General features: G+C 41.9%; 1 protein-coding gene across 1 annotated transcript in view; it reads left to right on the forward strand.

Moving 5' to 3' along the window:
- The window catches only part of FHL1 (four and a half LIM domains 1), a 60,361-nt gene that overhangs the window by 17,201 nt on the left and 27,905 nt on the right, over nt 1-15,255 (forward strand). The window contains exon 2 of the mRNA XM_059911944.1: nt 5,883-5,956. The gene's annotated coding sequence lies outside the window, so the exon portion shown is untranslated. The remainder of the gene's footprint in view (nt 1-5,882; nt 5,957-15,255) is intronic.

The raw sequence follows: 15,255 nt of genomic DNA on the forward strand, positions 1-15,255 counted from the left end.
TATAAGGAAGAAAAAGTATGAAAGCTCTCTTGCAGTACAGATGGCTAGGATTTGGTGATAGCTGTGGGGTGAAGGCACAGTTAGAATGAGTCTTTGGCTCAGGAGTTCCTCTCTTCTGGGACAGCCAGTGCTCTCCAGATGCAGCTTTCAGAATCGTCACGTTTTCTGCATCTGTACTTATCCTTTGTCCCTCATTGCTTTGATTTTGGAGTTCTAATTTGGGGGGTGGGTATTCCCCAGTGACTTATAGAAAGACACAAATTATAGTCGTCCAGAAAGCTACCCATGGTCATCGGGGCGGGGGGGAAAAATCCTATTTCTCTTGACGAAAGAATGCTTGGAGTTGTGGGAAAGTTGTAAACTTGGCAATGACTAATTCAAGCCTATCAGTCAATTAAGTGAATTTTTATTTTATCATTTGTTTTATTTGGGAACTGTTGTTAATAGTCACTGAAAGAACATCAATCTCCGTATTTTTAAAACAAAACAAAACAAAAATACCATTGAACATTAGGGCAAAGGGCAAGAATTTCGAGGTTTTACCTTTTGACTTTAGCAAATATTTGCTGCTCCATTTTTCTTGCTGGATTTTGCCATTTAATTTGTTTTTGGTTTTTGGGTTTTGGATTTTTTTTGCATTGTTCCTACTTGTTCCTCATGCCTGATAATTTTAGTTCCCTTTATTCTGTCATTGATGGCTTTTTTATTCCTAAGTATTCTTAATGTTTTATTATTTTTTTTTTGTTTTTCTCCTTTTCTTTAGTCTTATAAAGCTCATTAGCCAGCAGTTATGTAAAGACATATGCAGAAAATACGTATAGTCTGGGTTTTTTTAACCTTTTGTCCCCTTCACCCATTTCCCCACCCCCTGCCTCTGGCAGCTACCAATCTGTTCTCTGTACTGGTGAGCTTGTTTTTTGTTTTTTAATTTTGAGATGCTGTGTATAAGAGAGATCATGCAGCATTCGTCTTTCTCGGACTAATTGCACTTAACATAATGCCCCGGAGGTCCATCCATGTTGTTGCAAATGGCAAGATTTCCTTCTTTTTATGTCTGAGTAGCATTCTATTGCGTATACATGTACTGCATCTTCTTTATCCATTCGTCCATTGATAGGAACATGGGTTGTTTCCATATCGTGGCTCTTGTAAGTAGTGCTGCAGTGAACATGGGGGTGCAGATATCTTTTTGAGTTAGTTTCTTTGGATAAATACCCAGAAACAGAATTGCTGGATTATATGGTAGTTCTATTTTTAATTTTCAGAGGAACCTCCATACTGTTCTCCATAGTGACTGCACCAATTAACATTCCCACCAACAGTGTAAGAGGGTTCCTTTTTCTCTACATCCTTGTCAACACTTGTTATTTGTGGTGTTTTGATGATAGCCATTGTGACAGGTATGAGATGATATCTCATTGTGGTTTTGATTTGCGTTTCCCTGATGATTAGTGATGTTGAGCATCTTCTCACGTACCTGTTGGCCATGTGTTTGTGTTCTTTGCGAAAATGTCTATTCAGCTCCACTGCCCATTTTTTTAATTGGATTGTTTATTTTGCCATTGAGTTGTATGAGATCTTTGTATATTTTGGATACTAGTTCCTTATCAGATACATGATTTGCAAATATTTTTCTCCCATTCCGTAGGCTGCCTTTTCATTTTGTTCATCATTTCCTTTGCTGTGCAGAAGCTTTTTTATTTTATGTAGTCCCACTTGATTATTTTTGTGTTTGTAGCAAAAGTATTCTTAATGTTTTAGTGTGCCAGTTAAAAAGGAATGCATGTATTTTTATTTCTTATCCCCCCTTTGTGACCACAAATTCTTTAAATTTGCATCCAGAAATGGCCCATCGAAATTGCTCCTTAGAGCTTATTTGGGGCCTGGTGGGCACACTGCTTACCTTTCATCCTTTTGTTAGTTTACAGGTTGTGCCATATCTGGAAGGAAAGACCTTTTCTTACTAGTTGCAAACCTGTAACAGCAAATTTGATATTTTAAAGGGTTCCATATATTCCAATGCAATATTTTAAAATGGTCACCGCTCTAACTTTGGAAAAGTTGTGCACTTTTTAGTTTTCTGAAGGAACTATAAAAATCTAAGGATGAATCTAGAAGGATCACAACTTGAAATGTGTAGTATATCTAGTAGATACCTTTTAAAAATATAACCTCTCTTTTCCCAGACTGAGTAAAGATAAAACCTTTCTCTTTCCAAATTTTGAAGAATATTATAGCATATAAAATAATAAATGTAGAAACTTGTGTGGAATAAATGATCTTCCAGACATAGTATAGAGTATATTATACTCCGTCTAAGGACACAAAATTAGATTTTATTATATTTCTATAACATAATATCTTCTTGGATTTTGTTTATTAAGTTAATGTGCTGGTAAAGACTCGATGATGTTGCAGATCCTGATTATGTTGAAATTATTAAAATGAGGCATCTTTTATCTGAACCATTTATTTATACCAATTAATTATTTTGCCGGATAAGAGCCACTTTATCAGTTCTTCTGCTAAAGGAAAGAAGCCAGTGGCCATCTCGTTTGTATTTCTTATTGCGTGTTATGGTAACATTTCAAATGTGTTTTTGGATGGTGCAAATGCCGATGTCTCTAACGACCATAGCAGCGTAAGCATTTGAATCGAAGCAGGATAAATGAGAAGTCTAAGCGGCTGCTCAGTACCATCACAACTGTACCTAATTAAGAAGGTATTTGGGGTTCACTGCTCTTTGGTTTCTTAGGTAGGAGAGAATATTCTGAAGGACATGATTAAGGAATGGTTACCATGACAATCGCATTCAAAGAATTTGGAGGAGACAATAAATCTGTGGGGCTCATCCATTTTGATTGATTCAACTGGTCTTTTAGATTCATTCAAACAGCTGCTGTCTCTGGATTTTATTTTCCACGTAATTCACCCAATTGATTGGTGATTTGGGGACCATTTAAGCTTGGCTGTCCATAGTGATAGGATTGCCAGTGTCTGTGACCAAAATACCATTGTTAAACCTGAAGGAGAATGATTGTGTATGTTAAATGTCACTAGAACATAGCTTCTGGCTTCTGGAATAACATAAATGGTTTGTCTAATTTCACTTATTAATTCTGTCAGGGTGGGATAAGATTAACGTGATTTATTTTAAAGCATGACTGACCCCGAAGTGTTTGGGTTTTATTTTGGATTACTTTGCTGTCATCACATTTTACCCAGTGTGTTTGGCTGCTGTTCTGTTTTTACTCTTTGACTTGCGCAATATCATCAACACAATTTGTGTTATGTCTGATCAGAGCCACAGTTACACACTGCAGATTGAAAAGTGTACCCAACTCTACGGCTCTGAGTGCCTTTATCCCCAACTAAATGTTAAGCGGGACACAGTAAAGTGAACTGGACATAGAAATGCTGTTAAAATCTTGCTGTACGTTTTTATCTTTCTTTGTGGGCTAGTTCTTGATGGTGAAACTATGAACCGAGCAACTCAAAACTCCTCTGGCAGGGGCCCAAGTTGGACCCCCATGCGAGAGCTCTGCCTGCTCAGCCTTTGGGCCTTTCTCTCTTCTGCCCTCTGGAGGGCATCAGGGAATATGACATCCAAGGACTTCCTCTGCGAGGGAGAGCCGGCATTTTGGTGCGGTTACTAGATGCCAAGTTCTCTGGCCTCCTCTGGCCCCATCAAAGCCTGAATTTGCAGAGTTAGGGAGCAGACAGAGAGAAGGCAGGGAAGGTACTGGCAGGGTTGGGGTCTCAGGGAGGAAGCTATTCTGGTTCTTTAGAGAACGGGATTCCTTCAAGTAGAGCCCAGCATGTATCAAATCCATCTCTAGGAAAAATTGGTTCTGGAAGGGTGAGTAAAATGGGCTAGTATAATAAGGCTAGAGTGTGATGGATTCAGGTTCAAAGTTTAAGTTGGGTTCGATCTAAGTAGGGGTATATTTGGGGCCAGGTATCTGAGGCAGCATATGAAATGGTTATCCAGTTTTGATAACCTTTTCACTCTGCGCCTGCTGTAATAGTAGTGATAATTATATATCTGATATTCAGTGAGTACCTTGTATGCGTGAGGCCCTGTTAAGTGCTTTATACACACTGCCCTGTGGCCACCTTACAGCCTCTCTGTGAGGTCAGCTAACTTGAGGTTCACAGAGGTTGTACAGTTAATATGAGGCGGGGCCAGTATGTGAACCCAGGCAGTCTGACTCTGGCGCCCTTGCTATGAACAGCTGCGCCATGCTGCATTCTCCCCGCAGCTGCATGAAAGGGTGTGGCACCTTCTAGAAACTGAGTTCTGTGTGAGTGGGGTGTGGGTGGTGGGAGAAGAGACTGAGCGAAACCTTTTGTGTGTACATACCATGCTAAGTCCTGGGAGATAGAAGAGAAGTCAGGGATTTCTGTCCCTGTCACCAAGAAACTTAAAGTCCTGTAAGACAAATGAGGTATAATATAAAACCAATGATGAATTATTCATATGATAGAATAAGAAAATATTATCTCTACTTAAGTATAGGTGGGAAGGGGACTAGAAGGTATTCTATTGGAGTCAGTCACTTTCAAGCATTTGCTTTTGAAAGTTAGCTCTTCGTCGCTGGCACAGATTTGCCTTCCTCTGGGCTTTTGATCTGGCGGACAAGACCCCTGTCCCTATAGTCAGCAGACTTGTCCATTTCAAGTTTGGAAGAGTTGTCTTCAACTGTGACAGTTGTCATTAAGGTCTCTAAACAGATGAACCCATTAGCCTACTGAGCTAACTGGACCAGGTACTTATTTTCCCATTCATTAACAGTAAAAAAAAAAAAAAAAAAAAATCTCTCACCACTGCTTGTTTGATGATCGGCCTGGAACCGGTTGGTCGGGGTGCGGGGGGCAGTTATGAGCCTGGTTATAATCCTTGGTTTATGTTTGCCTTATTTCATTGGGTGGATGCTTCTTGAGCGCCTCCTGTGTGCCAGGCACTGTTCTGGGTGTGGGAATAGAGCAGTGAACAGAGGAGACGGGGCTCGGGGGGCCCTCCTCTCTGGGAGCTGTCTTTTCCTCAGATTTCATTTGCTCGTGTACATTTTACAGTTCATATAGAAGTGCCTTTGGTGTGAGTTTCAGGATTTCACACGTTGGGGATGATAACAGTGATCACACTGCCTTGCTCCTCAGCCCCAGCCAGTCCTTTCTGAATGATGGGGGACGGCTAAGGGGGTGATGCCAGCGTGCCCATGGGGAGGCCTTGCGGGTGCGGAGAGGGCAGCGTGTCAGGGTATACCGTCTTTGTGTCGTGATGGGAAAAGCACGGGGCACACCTGTTTCCTAGGCATGCCCACCAGCCTACGTCCTAATCCTGTTGTTGATTGGAGATAACTTCAGCGGTTGCAAGGCACCTCATCTCCATGGCAACACCTCTAAATATTCCTCTGGTGACTTGTGCTCTACATTCTTTCTGGATCTGAGCCCTCCTGTGGCAAAATATTCTAGAGCTGTTAAAAGAGGGGGAAAAAAAGGCTCAACTAATAAATCTATTCTAAAAGACTGAGTCATTTGTTTTGATTACCCGGGTGATTGCCAAGTGTTAATTTAAAACTGAAATAGGCCATGAGCTCACTCCGCTAACAATGCTGAGTGTTTGAGCTAATACAGCTTGATAATGAGGGGGCCAGATCCACTGCCGGTGCGAATGTTATATGATAAACAGACATTTGGGGAAATATGCAGAACATCTTGGCAGTTTTCCTTTAGCTCTAAGGGTTGTAAATACAAAGTAGAACGTGTTACCGTGAGCCATTTCAAAGGAAGTTGATTTTTGTTTTTGTTTTTTAGGAATTTCTAACTTTTCTTCTGAAAAGGTAACTTGACCTCTTGATTCTCATTGTTTCCTAACTTAGGTACGTCGGAGGTTGTTGTCAGCTGCGTCCCGCCCTCACTGAATACATCCCGTTCTGCACACATCCAGTGTGAGGTAAGTTTTCCGAATCGCCACCCATTCTTACCACTGATCTCCACCTCCTGACGTGTGGTGTTAGGCTCAACGTTGTACAGAGATCTCTGTCTGTACCGTAGACTTTAAGGGGGTTTGTTTGAACTGAGCTGAGCGACATCACCGCTTACCCTAGATGCTGGGTCTCTGGGGAATGCCTTTTCAAGGGCAAACACATCTCATTTGCTTTTCATCTGGGGGCATGGAAAGTGAATGTGGCAAGCACAGCAGAACGGTTAGAGGTCTGCTTGAGGGTATAGATCTGCTCGTGTTGCCCGTGAACAGCAGGGAGCAGGAAAGCTGCATGGAGCAGCCCCTGGGCCGGAGCCCGGCAAGGCTGGGCCGCCCGGTCAGCTGTCGGGACTCTCACGCCTGGGGAGAGCCGAGCCTGGGTGTGGAGCTGCCACTGCAGAATCTGGCGCTTTGGAGTGTTTCCAGGGAGCCACATTCACGTGGGCCGCCAGATCTTTTTCTCACTAGGACTAAAGTTCTAAGCGCAGCCGCGTGGGTGTGAGCAGTGGGGTGCGCCAGGCCTTCCATTTAACATGCCCTGGATAGGCATCCTCCGTCCTCTTCCTTTCGCCTCGGCGGCCTCTGGACACTCTGTGATGACGCCGGCTTACTCATTTCTCTCTCTTGAGAGATGGGGGACGTTCACCTTTGGATGTGGAAAGGGAGGGAGTCTGCAAGACGGTTCCTCCAGGCGCAGTGTAAGGGGCCACGGTCTTTCTGCTTTCTGGGCCCCAGTCTCCTTGTGTTTATAAGAGAGGTGGTGACAACTACTGAAGCCCACGCGCCTAGAGCCCGCGCTCTGCAACAAGAGAAGCCACCGCAATGAGGAGCCCGTGCACCGCAATGAAGAGTAGCCCGCGCTCGCCGTAACTAGCAAAAGCCCACGCACAGCAACGAAGACCCAACGCGGCCAAAAATAAATAAATAAATTCGTTTAAAAAATAAATAAAATACTGTTTAAAAAAAAAAAATGAGAGAGAGGTGGTGACATTTGCCACACCGGACCACTCAGGATTTCCACTTGCATCCATCGAAAGGTGGCTGCGTTTTTGCCTTCCCCTCCACCCCACCCCATTCCATGCTCAGTCCCATATTCAATGTAGGGCCTTTTATTTCAGTTAGGGTTGATGCTTCCTCGGAGGTGAGAGTTGCCTTTCTTACATCTACTTGATGCAGGATTCTCCAGAAATTTTAAAATATATATGCAAATATATTAAACCCTAAATACGACTATAAAATATAAACCCTAAAGAGTGAAAAAGTAGGACAGCTTTTTAGAAGTGTTTAATCTGAATTTGATCAATTTCATCCATTACAATGGTAGCTGGCAGTCGTTCGCGGGGCCTGGGGCTTTAGACTGGCCCTGTGACAAAAGCTTCGGCAGTTTCTCTCAGCTGTCAGCCTCAGTCGACTCTTCCATCTTCAGATTTAAGCCCTGGCATTACTATCATCCACAGCCTTTACCTAAAAGGGTTGTTTTCAGACTTTTTTTTAAATGATGAAAGCCTGTCTTCAAATAAAAACATGAGGTCTAAAACCCCAGTAGAGAATACCCAGCCAGAACTGCCTGGGCTCAAGTAGGAGGCTGCGACTCTTCTCCTCCAAGGAGCCCTAGGGCAGTTGAAAAGCAGTGCCCTGTTTAAGGAGCAGAGGTTTTCACTCTGTGCCCTTTCACAGCTCTTACTTTTATTTTTCCACAGCAAGAGAGACTAGACTGTTGAAGGACATACACAGATGAGTCAAAAACACCCTCCCATCAGCTGAGTTGGAAATGCTGGCCAGGTGAGGCTTGGCCATTCACATGCATTGTTTGCCCTTAGGAATTCCACAGCAGTCTGCAGCCTTGACAAACTCTGTCAGTAAGAAAACTTTAATAGAAACTATGTGTACAAGACTGTATTCTTAAAATGGAACATTTTAATTTGAAGTCCTTTGAACACATATTTGAAGTGGTTCTGTGATACTAAGAATACCCCAATGACATCTTTAATTTCACCAAAAGTTAGCATCTTTGGGTTTTCTTTTAGAGCAGTGAGTTTCTCAAGCGAGTTAATGAAATAGAATCCATTAAGTTCTGTTTCACCGTGACAGAAATCTATGGGATTGATGTAAAACAGTTCAACAATCACGATGCAGTGGTATCTTATGATCTTTCTTCCTTTCTTTTATTCATTCATTCGTTCAGCCCTACTGTGGACTAGGCCAGGAATGTAGGAGTGAGCAAAACAAAAAGAATGTGATACATTTTCATCTGATATTCTTCAAGTATAGGACATCCCTAGATTACTCTTCCTTTTGCAGAAGAGGAAACTGAAAATTGATTTTCCTTTTTAAATTAAATTGCCCAGTATTGAGTAGACCAGTATGGGTTCAGGGGTACAAACCAAAGTCCCTGTCTCCAGTCTGCTCCTTGAGCCTGTGAATTATGCCACCTCCATATAAGTGTGTGCAAATAATAAAGGATGCCTTAATTCCTGGGGATGCAGCTGTGCCTGGGACCCAGATGCCCCCAAAATGAAAACAAATGTAAACTGTATATTTCACACTCTAGTTTTTTAAAGTTTATTTGGAAAAATTGGACAGTTTAGGAAAACGGACTCTGCAGTTTCCACATGAGGATATATATATTTTTTAATGGTAATGCGTCCCGTTTTATGTTCAGTACAGTATTTATCACAGGTAAACTTTATAATTCAGGAACTTGAAATTGTTCCATTTGGCTGCCCTTTAGGTATGGAATTACTTGGAACAAAAACTTGAACACAACATAATTCTTAATGCGTACTTGAGCTGGGTACTCTACGTATTTGTTTTTGTAGTAGAGACGATAATGAGACATTTATTTCACATCTAGGAAATATTTGTATCATTGACATATGGTCACTTTCATGATTGATTTGGCAGTTTTTAATATTCACAAAACAAAATTTTTAAAAGCAGTAGTCATAGTTATTTGATTTGTACCATTGATCTTTTTTTTTTTTAACTTACTGGGTTGACTTTTTTTTTTTAACATCTTTATTGTAGTATAATTGCTTTACAATGTTGTGTTTGTTTCTGCTGTATAACAAAGTGAATCAGCTATACGTATACACATATCCCCATATCCCCTCCCTCCCATCCTCCCTATCCCACCCCTCTAGGTGGTCACAAAGCACCGAGCTGATCTCCCTGTGCTATGTGGCTGCTTCCCACCAGCTATCTATTTGACATTTGGTAGTGTACATATGTCAGTGCCATGTACCATTGATCTTGACGTGACCTCTCTTCTTGGTGCACAGATGGGTCACACAGGCTTAAAGAGTTTGGAAACCGTCCATCTGGAGCCAAGGTCTGAAACTGGTGGGCTGGATCTGGCACACAGAGGGGTTCTTTTAAAATTTTAAGTGAATTGCCAAGCATTTAGGAATTGAGAGATTTCACATTTTTTAAAAAATGCAGATTTTCCTCTTCTCTTGAGATATCAGAAGATCTGGCAGCATGGAGCCTGCATTCCTGTTGGGCAACGCTAGGCTGGAGCCAGTAGCCGCTGGATCTTTAGATAGAGCATGAACTCTGAAACTTGCCACGGTCGCCAGCGCCGTGTTATCTCCTTGACACTAAGGACAAGGGTCAGGTGCCATTATCTGAATGTCTTACTCATTTGTAAGACCTGCTTGACTCTTACGTGCATGTGACTTTTCGATCCCAGGTGTGGGTGAAATTGCGACTACAAAGTTAGAGCCATCCTTCCTCTCAAAACCTCAGCATGTGAATTTTCAGGTGCATGATACGCTGGGTGATGTTCATTTGAAGGGGGTACCTTAAAAGGGTTGAGGGTAGACATCTGAGGGGAGGGATCCCTTCTGATGGTGCCTGGTTCAGAGCAGGAGCATCGGCAGAGCTGGGGGGAATCCCGTGGTCTGTGTCGGTGCTTTTCAGCCTTTAACATGTAGATTCTGGTGCAGCAGGTCTGGGGGCAGGCCTGAGGTTCTGCAGTTCCAGCAAGCAGCTGCTCATACCACGGCTGCTCTGAGGACTCGCCTCTTTGATTGGCGAAGGGGACTCTACCCTAAAGCAGTCCTAAGAAAGAGCAGTCATGCAGTGGTGGTTCTAAATATCTCTTCCTTTGGCCCGAGAAAGAGAAGGAGATCTTAACCAGGCTCTTTGGGGTTGAATCTTCATTAACAAACCTTCATTAACAAACCAGAAGTGGGTTCACTTCTGGTTGCAGCAGGATAAATTTTTTTTAATTAATTATTTTTAATACAACATAGCCTGTGTAAAAGAGAAATCCAACTTTTATTTTAAATCTTGTTTTAAATTAAGTGCTTCTGATAAAAAAGCTAGATATGTTAAAGGTCAAGAATCATGAAGTAGGAATTTGAGCTTTAAATTGTATAATTATAGGAGAATATATTTATGAGAGACTCCTAGAAACTTATTTAAATAAGACCACAGAAAATAGGATAATAATCAAATCCCTGGAAGTATGATAACCTTGTAACTATAAAATGATATAAGTCAGGGGATTCCCTGGCGGTCCAGTGGTTAGGACTCCGCACTCTCACTGCTGTGGCCCCAGGTTCAACCCCTGGTCGGGGAACTAAGATCCCGTAAGCCACGCGGTGCAGCCGAAAAAGAAATGATAGAAGTCAGAAAGGAAGAGATCAATGGATTCAAATATATAAAAATGTGCTGAGAGAGTAGATCTTAAGTATTCTCACTACACATACACAAAATGGTAACTGTGGGGTAATGGCTGTGTTAACTTGATTGCGGTAATTATTTCACAGTGTATGCATATGTCAAGCCATCACGTTGTATACCTTAAATATGTACAATTGTTGTAATTATACTTCAGTAGAGCTGGGGAAAAAAATACTGAAAAGGAAAACACAAAACAAAAGGAGATGCTCCGTAACTGTTGGCTGAGTGAATTCTCCAGCAGGTAGACGGGTAAAAGACATTCATGTTCTAGCACAGAGTAAATGAATGCATGAAGAAATGTTCAGCCTCACTGGTGTGCAAAGATGAGCGTATTCAAACAACAGTGAGGTACATTTTCCATCTGTAAAATCAGCAAACACAAAAAGAAAGCCCAATGCTAATATGGTTACCTTGGAGCCAGTAAACACTTACTCATTGCTGGTAACATTGTAAGTTGGTAAAAAGCTTTTTGGAACATTATTTGGCAATATATGGCAAAAGTCACAAAGATTGGTACCCCTTGATCCAGTAATCCTATCTGGGGAAATGTGTTCGAAGAAACAAGCTGTTCTAAGAAAAGAAAAAAGCTGTGTGTTATGGATATTCCTCACAGTGTTATTTGTAAGGACAAAAAATTAGAATTTAAACATCCAACATTAGAGAAATGGTTCATTTATTCAACAGATAGTTTTGGCTAAGTAACTATGATATCTCTATGAAGTGGAATTCCATGAATTTGTTCAAAATTAAAATGTTGATGCCTGCAGAGCAGTATGAAAGAATCTGTATAATACAGCTTTACTAAAAACTGCAGGATGCAAAACGGTATATGTGCTCTGATTATTACCTTGTGAAGTGATGTGTACGTATGGACAAGACCTAGAAGGCACCTGGACAAATGTAAGTAGCACTCTGAGCTTTTGTTCGCATTGTTGTCCTATTGTTTGTACATTTTGGAGGTTGAGAGTCTTCAGCTTTTACCTCCTTAAATCAACGCCACATCACAAGCAGTGATGTTTCCACTGATCACACAGTAGGTGCTTAGTAAATAGCTGTGAAACATGATGAGGACTCCTGCTCAGGGCCTAAACGCTGAGTTCCAATGGTATTGTTCCTTCTTGATTGCTTTGTTCCACCATCCCGAGCCCCCCTTTTGCTTCCTGTGGTCGGTGGAGAGGCATCTTGGTGTCCCACGTGACAAAGTGTACATGTCTGTCTCGGAGCTTCTCATTGACGTGCAGCAGGGCTGGGGCCCGGACCTTCGCGTGCCCGGGTTCCGTGTTTGCTGCAGTAGAGCCTCGGTGGAGCCGCGAGGAAGGGCAACGCCCATTTCAGCTTCTGGTTTCCTTCAGAGAAGCAGCAAAACTCCACCTCAGTGTCCTGAGCCTTCTCCCAGCGCCCCCTCCCCTCCAGTTGTGTTCCCCATGTCCCTGCTCTCAGTATACTTTTCTCCTTTAATTAGGTCAGTTACTTCATGTCTGTTTTTCTTTTTTGACATGGTTTCCTCTGGCTGTAGTGCCACATATTTTCCCCATTTGTCATTGCCTCTGCAGCTTCGTGTTGCAATCGTTTTTCAAGTGGAACAGAGAGCACACTGCTGAGGGGGGCAGCTCTTGACTCTTTGCCTGCCCTTTGCCTGCATGAGTGTTGCTATTTCTTTTGGGCCTAGTTCTGTTTGGTTTTGTAGTCTTCATCGTCAGTTATGTTTGGACTGAAAGACACTTAAGTAAAAATAACGGTAAGTCAGAGAGATGTTTGGCAAAGGTGCAGCACATTTGTTAAGGTTGCTGGTTTATTTATCTCCCCTGTCTCTATGGTGACTAAATCCGGGGCTGGGATTTAATGGACTTAATTTTGACCTCTTGTACATCTCCTGACTTTCCCAGCCTCTGATATAGAAGGAATTCACTTTCACTATAGGAGAGAAATTGCCTCACTTAGAGAAAGGGTCCTAACTGGACTCTGGAAAAGTGGTATCTCCAGAGTCTTCGATTCTTCTGCTGTCTTTGATCAGAGTTTGTGTAGCACTTGTAGAGAAAGCGGAGACGTCTTCTAGATAAATATGCATGCACGCGCGCACACACACGCACATTACCAGTGGCTCCAGTACAGCTCCCAAATGACCATGTGCTCTGCCACAAAGGGAGAAATGAATTCCTAATTTTAGTCACATGGTGTCAGATCATCAGTTCCAAAGGACTAATGGCATATGTTATGGACAACAGCCTTCAGGGGACTCTTTGAGTGGCCCTCACTTGCTTCCAGACACACCACCGTCAGCCTTCCTGGCCAACCCTGGTCCTCTTCGTGAACGGTGTTTTCAACACCAAGTGCTCTCTGTCAGTGAACCATAACTCAGCCTGCCCCCCTGGATAAGAGCAGCATCAGAGTTGGGTATGCCTCTTCTGTAGAGCCGGAAACTTTCTTGCTTTAAATAAAACGCGTACACTTGAATTATGTGAGGCCACTGCCTGGTTCTGTGCTAGCCCAATTCCTGGAGTTTTAATATTCACGTAGTTGGTTACTGTCAGCAAGCGCCATCCTTTTTTCACCTGAATGAATAGTCTTTCACGTCCTTTAAAGTGATCTCTGGGTGTTTTGTTAATCCTACTATAAGCAGTCTTTTAAGTTACTTGACCTTTTCTTTTTTTTTTACTGTTAAGGAAATTGAGGTTCCCCGGGTCTCACATTGAAGAAAATATAGGTATCAATAATATTTCCCAGGGTCATGTCTTTATTGTTTGTTAATGTGGGTGAACTTTCGGTGAGAACTTTTTATAAGAGAATCTTTTCTAAGAATATTAAATCAATGGGAACATTGATTGGATATTACATTTTTTTTTTATTTTTAAAAAGTATCTCCTTTGGGCTTCCCTGGTGGTGCAGTGGTTGAGAATCTGCCTGCCAATGCAGGGGACACGGGTTCGAGCCCTGGTCTGGGAAGATCCCACATGCCGCAGAGCAACTAGACCCGTGAGCCACAACTACTGAGCCTGCGCGTCTGGAGCCCGTGCTCCGCAGCAAGAGAGGCCGTGATAGTGAGAGGCCCGCGCACCGCGATGAAGAGTGGCCCCCGCTTGCCACAACTAGAGAAAAGCCCTCGCACAGAAACGAAGACCCAACACAGCCAAAAAAATAATAAATAAATAAATAAATAAATAAATAAATAAATAAAAAAGTATCTCCTTTATCCATTACAGGATTCTAAGTCTCCATGCATAGAAATGTTCGAACCATATATCAGAGTTCCAGTGTATTAAACTGTGCCCATGGAAGTCCACAGTAAAGGTTAGGTTTGACTAGGATTCGCACGGAAGAAGTCAGGTTTGGACATTGGAATTCAAATCTAGTGTTCTGTCCATACCTAACTGATGTGAAATGAAGACATGGATCTCTGACCTCTAAGGTAGCTAGAGTCAAACCATCTTGAACTTGAGTTGGTTCAAATGATCCTTTAAAACTTTTTCTCCTCTTCCATATGATGCTTTAAGACTCACAAGGACACTCCAGTTTTAGGAAGTTTAATAATATACCCCAAATCGAGTCAGAGTGCTTTATTTAATGCTAGTGTATACTGTGTTAGTTTACTCATGGATAATTTATCTATTTGCAAGTCCTTTCATCCTCTCTAGGAACAAATTCACTTGTGTGAATTTTCTTTAAAACCAAAACAAAGGAGTTAGTAAATGATTAATAAGGATTGTACAAAGACTGAGACAAGAGAAGCGACTTAAGTGCCCTTACATTCTTATTCCTCAATAAAATATTAGAGTTCAGATCTGTCATCAAGTTCAGTTCAAGTCCAGTAGGAACTTGTGAATACTCAATGTTTTTATTAAGATTTTGTAACATCGTAAGACCCAGTGGATATGGAAGTTGTTTGAAGATTTTCTCCATCATCAACTCTTCTATTAATAGTACAGAGACTTGAGAAGCCAACACCAGATGCTCACTTGTGAAAGAGATCCATACTTGTGGGACGAATGTTGGATACTCGTTAAGTTCTGGGGTTGAAACCTTGCTCATGTGGCTTATAACCGTGAACTTAGAAAACTTGTGAGATTAGGGCCATAGCTAAATCATATACATTTTATTATGGTAAGTACAATAAGCATAGCTCAGGTCCAAGCTTTTGGAGAAATCAAAACGTTAAGGCCCAAAGCTGTTAACAGTGCTTGAGAAAGAGCAGCAAGCACTTCTGTTCCCTTCACTATCATTGTCATCATCATTATCATCATATCAACCTTGTGTGTTGAAAGCCCAGTGTGGAGAACTGTGCTAATAATAGTTATAATTTATTTCCTCATCTCTTTAATTCTTAATATTTCAGTTTTATTTAAACAGCTCTAGGGATCGAACCAATTTAAATTTAAAAAAGGAGAAAGTATATAAAAATGTACTTGGAATAGTAGCCTCATTCTCCTGTCCTGTCAACCAGATAAGCTTCCCCCTTTGTATAGCATCTCTCACTGAAGGATCTCCATTTACTGGATGAACAGTTAGTTTCTGTAACAGTTCTTCACCGAGGTAGGAAAGCAGTGGTCCTTAGGTAGTTTGGTGAGAACTTGTGGTCTTTGCGG

This window comes from Balaenoptera ricei, chromosome X (assembly GCF_028023285.1).
Source record: "Balaenoptera ricei isolate mBalRic1 chromosome X, mBalRic1.hap2, whole genome shotgun sequence".
Taxonomy (NCBI): Eukaryota; Metazoa; Chordata; class Mammalia; order Artiodactyla; family Balaenopteridae; genus Balaenoptera; species Balaenoptera ricei.